Source organism: Triticum aestivum, chromosome 1D (assembly GCF_018294505.1).
Source record: "Triticum aestivum cultivar Chinese Spring chromosome 1D, IWGSC CS RefSeq v2.1, whole genome shotgun sequence".
NCBI classification, from domain to species: domain Eukaryota; kingdom Viridiplantae; phylum Streptophyta; class Magnoliopsida; order Poales; family Poaceae; genus Triticum; species Triticum aestivum.
In genome coordinates, this window is record NC_057796.1 from 31,126,942 (window position 1) to 31,134,234 (window position 7,293).

The following is a 7,293-nucleotide window of genomic DNA, read 5'->3' on the forward strand; positions in this document are numbered from 1 at the left end:
TCTTACCGGATTGAGTCTTTAAGGATTTTAGAACACTTGATGTATGTCTTGTGTGGGATACCCGTGGTGACAATGGGGTATTCTATTGATTCACTTGATGTATGTTTTGGTGATCAACTTGCGGGTTCCGTGACCTTGGGAATCTATGCATAGGGGTTGGCACACGTTTTTGTCTTGACTCTCCGGTAGAAACTTTGGGGCACTCTATGAAGTTCTTTGTGTTGGATTGAATAGATGAATCTGAGATTGTGTGATGCATATCGTATAATCAAACCCGCGGATATTTGAGGTGACATTGGAGTATCTAGGTGACATTAGGGTTTTGGTTGATGTGTGTCTTAAGGTGTTATTTTACTACGAACTCTAGGGCTATTTGTGACACTTATAGGAATAGCCCAATGGATTGATCGAAAAGAATAACTTTGAGGTGGTTTCGTACCCTACAATAAGCTCTTTGTTTGTTCTCCGTTGTTAGTGACTTTGGAGCGACTCTTTGTTGCATGTTGAGGGATTGTTATATGATCTAATTATGTTATCATTGTTGAGAGAACTTGCACTAGTGAAAGTATGAACCGTAGGCCTTGTTTCGAAGCATTGCAATACCGCTTTCGCTCACTATTACTACTAGTTACCTTGCTGTTTTTCTAATTTTAGATACAAAAACCTATATCTACCATCCATATTATGCTTGTATCACCATCTCTTCGCCGAACTAGTGCACCTATACAATTTACCATTGTATTGGGTGTGTTGGGGACACAAGAGACTCTTTGTTATTTGGTTGCAGGGTTGTTTGAGAGTGACCATCCTCATCCTACGCCTCCCACAAATTGATAAACCTTAGGTCATCCACTTGAAGGAAATTTGCTACTGTCCTACAAACCTCTGCACCTAGAGGCCCAACAACGTCTACAAGAAGAAGGTTGCGTAGTAGAGATCAATCTCTTTTCTGGAGCCGTTGTCGGGGAGGTTAGTGCTTGAAGGTATATCTTTAGATCTTGCAATCGAATCTTTTAGTTTCTTGTTTTATCACTAGTTTAGTTTATAAAAGAAAAACACTACAAAAAAATGGAATTGAGGTTGCCTCATATGCTTCATCTTTTTAATGTCTTTCGTGAAAATAAGGATTCCGATAATTGTGCCAAAGTGTTAGAATAAGAATGCAATAAAATGTTTGGCATAAAAACTTTGAATGATGATCATGATTGCAATGTTGTTAGTATGAATTCCTTGAATATCCATGATGCTAATGATATGTAAAGCTACAAGCTTGGGGATGCTATGTTTGATGAAGATGATATTTTTACTCCCCCATGTTTTGATGAGCAAAATTATTATGATGATAGCATGCCTCCTATTTATGATGATTATATTGAATTAAAGTGGGTTTGGAAGAGTGTTAACTTTAGGTAGTATCGATCCCACTATTTTGGAGGGTGTTGAATCTTACTGTGATAATTATGAAAGTGGATTTGGAGAGGTCATGACTTTATTTAGTGATGAATCCACTATTTCGGAAGAGGTTCCAATTGATTATGAGAACGAAGGTTCTATCTATGATGATTATTGTGATGACATTTATGCTATAAAGAGCAATGATATCCATGAAACTTGTCATCGTGATTTTAATGCTCAAATTGATTATGTGAATAAAGTATCACATCATAGTTATTTCATTGAGTTTGCTCCCACTACTATTCATGAGAAGAAATTTGCTTATGTGGAGAGTAATAAAATTTCTATGCTTGTGGCTCATGAAAAGAATGCTTTATGTGATAGTTATATTATTGAATTCATTCTTGATGCTACTGAAAATTATTATGAGGGAGGAATATATGCTTGTAGGAATTGCAATAATATCAAGTTTCCTCTCTATGTGTTGAAAGTTTGAAGTTATGCTTGTTTTGCCTTCCTATGCTAGTTGATTCTTGTTCCCATAAGTTGTTTGCTCACAAAATACGTATGCATAGGAAGTGGGTTAGACTTAAATGTGCTAGTCATATGCTTCATGATGCTCCCATTATGTTTCAATTCTTATCTTTCATGTGAGCATCGTTGAAATCATCATGCCTAGCTAAAAGGCATTAAAGAAAAGCGCTTGTTGGGAGACAACCCAATATTTACCACTACTGTTTTTGTGTGTTCACATGATTATGCTACTGTAGTAATCATGTTTTATAGATTTTGTTTCAATAAAGTGCCAATTAAAGCCTTTGGGATAGTGTGGATGATAGTTAACTTGATTGTGTGCAAAAACAGAAACTTTTGCGCCCAGTCCATGAAATTTGAAAATTCACCGGAATGTGATTTTGATCTGAAGTTTTTAAACAAGATTGATATACAAATTTCCCAGGTTGTCCTAATTTTTCAAAAATTTTGGAGTTACATGATAGGTATGGAAAGTTTCCAGAATACTACAGACTGTTCTGTTTTTGACAGATTCTGTTTTCTATGTGTTGTTTGCTTATTTTGATGAATCTATGAGTAGTATCGGAGGGTATGAACCATGGAGAAGTTGGAATACAGTAGATATAACACCAATATTAATTTAGAATGAGTTCACAACAGTACCTAAGGGGTGATTTATTTTCTTATACTAACAGAGCTTACGAGTTTTCTGTTGAGTTTTCAGTTGTGAAGTTTTCAAGTTTTGGTTAAAGATTCGGTGGACTATGGAATAAGGAGTGGCAAGAGCCTAATCTCGGGGATGCCCAAGGTACCCCAAGGTAATATTCAAGGACAACCAAGCAACTAAGCTTGGCTATGCCCAGGATGGCATCCCCTCTTTTGTCTTCGTTCATCGGTAACTTTACTCGGAGCTATATTTTTATTCACCACATGATATGTGTTTTGCTTGGAGTATCATTTTCTTTTGTTTATATTTGCTTGCTGCTATTCGTAGACATGTTTTATATCTTTTAGTTCAATAAAAAAGTCAAGTATAGCCTTTACCATGCTTATTTTACAAGTCTATACATTGCTGTTTTGAAATCAGAAAGTTTGCTGTTATGTTTTGAATATTGGGGAATAGTCAGAACATGATAAAATCTTGAAATTTTGACACAATGAGTAACAACAAATTTTCTACAGTGTGGTAATTCTTCAGAATTTTTGGAGTTAGGGAAGTATGATTCGTCTTGCATTCTTTACATACTGTCCTGTTTAGATAGATTGCTGTTATGTTTGCATTGTTTGCATATGTTTGCTTGTTTAATGACTCTATTTGAAGATAGGAGTGTTAAATATGCAGATGCATTTAGTAGGCAATATCAAATAATATTTTTAGTGATTTTCTACAGTAGAGAATGATAAGGTTTTGCGTTGATTTATACTAACTTATCTCACTAGTTCTTGTTGAGTTTTGTGTGTATGAAGTTTTTGAGATTTAGGGAAACCGTGATATAAAGGAATTAATGAGACACAATAGCTCAAGCTTGGGGATGCCCAAGGCATCCCTAATTAATATTTCAAGAAGTCTCAAGCATCTAAGCTTGGGATGCCCCGGTTGGCATCCCACCTTTCTTCTTCAGCAACTATCGGTTAGTTTTGGTTGAGCCTAAGTTTTTGCATCTTCACATGATATGTGCTATCCTTGCAATGTCATTTTATTTTGTTTTGCTTGATGTTTGAATAAAATATTAAGATCAGAAATTATTAAATGTTAGAGTTTCCTCACATAGTTACATAATTTTTCAAATACTCATTGATCTTCACTTATATCTTTTGGAGTAGTTTGTCATTTGCTCTAGTGCTTCACTTATATCTTTTTAGAGCACGGCAGTGGTTTTGTTTTATAGAAATTTATGAACTCTCATGCTTCACTTGTATTATTTTAAGAGTCTTTTAGAACAGCATGGTAATTTGCTTTGGTTATAAGTTTAGTCCTAATATGATAGGCATCCAAGAGGGATATAATAAAAACTTTCATATAAAGTGCATTGAATATTATGAGAAGTTTGATTCCTTACGATTGTTTTGAGATACAAAGATGGTTATATTAGAGTCATGCTAGTGAATAATTGTGGATTGTAGAAATACTTGTGTTAAAGTTTGTGATTCCTGTAGCATGCACATGTGGTGAACCGTTATGTAACGAAGTTGGAGCATGGGATATTTTTTTGATTGTCTTCCTTCTGAGTGGCGGTCGGGGACGACACTACTAGAAAATAAGCCAATAACGACCAACATCCAACAAGTCTTGGTTGTTATTCTTATGATGAGCTAGTCCCACGTTTAAACTAACCCCACGAAACCGCCCCAACAGCGATGGATATGCCGGTCGTTAGTTTGGTGGCAGTTGTTGATTAATACTCCATATATTTGATAGTTTTATTTTAGAGTAATTAGCGTCCTTATCTGATGAAACAAGGGAGATAAAAGGAAGATAAATAAAATTCACTTTTAACTATCCCTACAGTCTCGCGTCCAGGTAAACCACGATGGCGCATCCCCTCTCAGATTGAGAGGCTCGCCCCCGCAGCCGCCACCGCTATGAACGCCGCATGCCCATGTCGTCCCCTCGCCTCCTCGTCATAGGACGCCGACCCAGATGCGCTCGCTGCCGAGGTTGTCCGAGTGGAGCAGAGGATCAACGCTCGCTGCCGAGGTCGTCCGAGTGGACCGGATCCCTTGTCGGGTGCTCGACGAGCAGCGCAACAGGGTCTAGAGGATCAACGCCGAGGTCAGATCCGCATCCATTGGATCTAGTAGTTCAGTGACGAGGTCAATACTCCTACGTGTTGGTCGGATCTAGCTCGGTGATGAGGTCAGTGTTGCTACCGCATCGGCCGTATCTCGTAGCGGGCTGGGGATATTTGGAGTGGATCGCTAATGGTTTCCCAGCAGTTCTTATTCAGGTCTTTAGATGGGAGGGGAAGGCAGAGGCGGATACGATGCAGGACTTGTCTAGGACGGAGAAAGGGTGCAGCTGCTGCTCAATGCAAAAACAGAGGTTGAATTCGGGTGTAGTCTCTCGCATGGCATGAAGAGGGCAGATATTGGGGACGAGCATTGTCGGGACGTGCAAAGGCTGCCGTGTAGCAGGTAATTTTCTTTTTTGCGCTGCGTGTAGCAGGTAATTAACTAGCTAAATTCTTGTGAAGGTAATTAACTAGCTAAATTCTTGTTTGAGATTTTTCAATTTGAAAGTGAAGATGTAAATCTGGATGCAGGTTTGTGGAGGTGATGGCGCCAGTCTTGTGAAGGGATGCTTGGAGATGCGTGTGGCACTGATCTAGGTACGTGCATACACTTTTCAGAACAAAGACGTTTTTTGAGTTGCTTGATCTGAAAGTGAGGAAAATGTGTTTGGCTGCTGATTATTTTTAACTTGTACGTACATGATTGATAATTTTGGCTTATGTGAACTGAAAAGAAGAGTTAACGAGTTTGATTTTCAGAATGACCTCGTCAATCGATGGCCTATTGACTTCTACATCTGGAGATGTGTCGATGTAAGCATAGCCTAATTATTGAGCAACGTCTAAAAAGATATCATGTGCAATATATAGTCGTGTATACCTGATGTATAATTTTTTTTTCACTTTTGATTTAATTTGTTAGAATCCCGAAGAGCAGATTGCCATTGTAGATGCTCAGTACATGGTCCATTGTGCAGTTCCCATGCTCCAGGGCAAGGTAATTGTAAGTTCTTCTTGTAAGCTTAAACTTCTCAAAAATTGATGTCTCCTTGCGTGCTCTGTTTTTCATATGCTCACCACTTCGAAGCTCCTCTTCTCCAGGGTGACAAAGAAAAGCCTGGAGGCCGTTTTTAGGTATGTATATCACTCACTCTTGAGAAGAATGGTAGTTTTTTTAAGCAGATGAGAATAATATTTGGTTTTAATTTGTTGGGTAGATGTGTTAAAAAATTAGTTGGGTATATAACAACAACCAAAAAAAGTTCATTTTTTCCTGAGAAATAAAATAACTCCAGTTTTGCTTGAATTAGAAAAGATCATTCCAATTAATATTTGCTTAAAATAGTTTGCCTTTGTCGCACAAGGATAAGGACTATTGAAGAATTCAAGTGGAAGCTTGTTCCTTTATGATATTATCCTCTTTGCTAGTTCTTTTATATGTACTGACATATAAACTATTAATGTTTTTTGTAGAACGGATGGTCCACCTTAAAAGTAACATCACGAGGCATTGAAGTCATTGGTGAAGGATGATAAGGACTTGTGATGGTGTCTCATGAGTGAAGAGAAAATATTTACTGGTTGTTACTTTATTTTTTTGGTACAAATGAACATCTATATTGGTTGTTCTGGATAGTGTTTTTGGTTAGTAATTTCACAATGGTTTTTTTATCTCCAGATATGTATGTGGGGAATTAGAGACATTGCAAGGACCAGCATTAAGTAAGGCGGAATTGGTTTCTAAACTACCGGCTTGTGAGCAAGCGAGGCAAGTGCTTGAAGGAACGTTCAATGGCATGGTGCAAGAGGTGTTAGAAATTAAGTGTATTGTGTCTGGTATATCAGTAAGTGATAGTTCTCATGGAAGCCAACTTGAAATTTCTTAAAGGATATTTTAATGTATGTCAGAATATTGGTATTTTTATTAATAAAAGAGGCTATGGTCCTTTCAAATCATATTCTCTTTTTTATATTAATATGGATGTTAATATTGAAATGTTGGATGCTGCATAAAGTGATCGTTGAACGCAAAATTATACTCAATATAAGTGGTTCTGAAGGATATCAATGTGTGAAGAGAGTGGTCGCTAATGATACTTCGGTCAACATGATAACATTATTAGCGACGACAATTGTGGTCGTTATTTCCATGGGATTGACGACTGCACACCATCCCGTCGTTACAAGAATAACGACCACAAAAGGTATGTGGTCGTTATACTTTTAACGACGGAGCCTACTACGACCAGCAGGTTGTGGTTGTTAATGACCTTTAACGACCACAATCCGACCTTTAACGGCCACATATGCCATCGTTAAAAACCGTTTTCCTAGTAGTGCGAGCGATGGTCTTTTCCTACCAATCTATCCCCCTAGGAGCATGCGCGTAGTTCTTCGTTTCAATGACTAATAGATTTTTGCAATAAGCATGTGAGTTCTTTATGACTTATGTTGAGTCCATGGATTATACACACTCTCACCCTTCCACCATTGCCAGCCTCTCTTATGCCGCACAACTTTCACCGGTACCATACACCCACCATATACCTTCCTCAAAACAGCCACCATACCTACCTATTATGGCATTTCCATAGCCATTCCGAGATATATTGCCATGCAACTTTCCACCATTCCATTTATTATGACACGCTTC

At 37.9% G+C, this 7,293-nt stretch overlaps 1 long non-coding RNA gene across 1 annotated transcript; it reads left to right on the forward strand.

Annotated features, from left to right (window-relative positions):
* The first annotated feature begins 4,424 nt into the window (after nucleotides 1-4,424).
* On the forward strand, nucleotides 4,425-6,506 carry LOC123164135 (uncharacterized). Its single transcript, XR_006482176.1, has 8 exons — nucleotides 4,425-4,765; nucleotides 4,846-5,043; nucleotides 5,172-5,237; nucleotides 5,400-5,453; nucleotides 5,563-5,637; nucleotides 5,742-5,774; nucleotides 6,114-6,220; nucleotides 6,319-6,506. It is a non-coding gene; the product is annotated as an uncharacterized lncRNA (long non-coding RNA).
* Nucleotides 6,507-7,293: the final 787 nt, after the last annotated feature.